The sequence below is a fragment of the Rhincodon typus genome, chromosome 12 (assembly GCF_021869965.1).
Source record: "Rhincodon typus isolate 14 chromosome 12, sRhiTyp1.1, whole genome shotgun sequence".
Taxonomy (NCBI): Eukaryota; Metazoa; Chordata; class Chondrichthyes; order Orectolobiformes; family Rhincodontidae; genus Rhincodon; species Rhincodon typus.
Window position 1 is genome coordinate 60,599,919 of NC_063343.1, and position 1,353 is coordinate 60,601,271.

Sequence of the window (1,353 nt, forward strand, 5' to 3'; positions counted from 1 at the left end):
TAGAATGCATACAACAGTTAATATTAAGTTTTCTTACTTTTCTGGTTCTGCATCTGGATAGGTTTTCGAGGCAGGTGGAGTAGGAGGAGTTTGGTATGTGTGTCCCAGAACCAATTTGTGCACATGTAAGTGCTCAATCATTCCCAGTCTTGGGGTTCACACACTCCCTCCCACCCTCTCACTCCTACACCACACCATCAAAAGTCAGGAGGTTGAGTTAGAAAGGGCTCAGTCAAGGACCAAACAAGCTCAAGAAGCAATTTAATTTTTAGTTTGAATTTATTTTGCTTTGAAATACTGTGCATATGGTCAATGCAAAACACAAAACTAACCCTGAAAGGAGTTGGTCAACAAACTTGAAAAATAACTTGATGAGCATTCCATGTGTGTCACACAAATATAGTCTTGATATAATTTTGCAGTCAAAACACAAAAAATAACATGATCAATTATATCAAAAGTTAACAGTGAAGAAATATAAAGACCTAGTGAATTAATTCATAGCAAAGAGATTATTAACATGGTTCATCATAGCAATTAGTTTATTAGCAAACTGGTAATTAATCAAATAATAAAAAGAGAAATGGAAGTGCAAAAGTGTACTAGTTATGTGTGACATGTCATGCATAAATGAAACAAGCAGAACAATGCTAAAACAATTACAATCAATCAAAGGAAGTAATACAGGAAGGAAAAAGAAACTAAAACTCTCAAAACTTGCCCCAACCTCACTCTGCCACCCTCAGTTGAAGACATCTAAATTGCCCATTGGGTGGGTTCTTTAGGGGGCCGGGCCCTGTATGGGAGGATGCTCTTAGACTGCTTCACTCAGAGTCCAACTCTTGCCGACAAAAGACCACAGGGATTTGAATTCTCATACGAGGCTCAATAAATCTCCAGCAATGACACTTGTTCCAGAGTGAACACCCATTGCATACAATGTTTTGTTTGGGAGCACATTTGAGCATAAGGCAGTCATGTCAGAAAGGGTCAATGCTGTCCGAGAACAGCCCCCCACTCAAAGATATAAGCCATGGTAATTGACAGCATGTTCACCCCGAACAAGCTCTACCAGTGAAGTTTGTCCTGAGTCCTGGTCCTCTAACAATGCAGCACTCCCTCAGTACTGCCCCTCTGAGAGTGCACTTCTCTGTCAGTACTGTCCCCTAACAGTACTGTGCTCCCTTATTACTGCCCCTCTGACAATGCAGCCTCCAATATTATGCACTGATAGTACAGCTTGCCCTTGGTACTCCCTTTCAACAGTGCAACACTCTCTCAGTAATGCTTCCCACCAGTGCAACACTCCCTCAGTACTGACCCTCTGACAGTGCAGCACTCCCTCAGTACTGA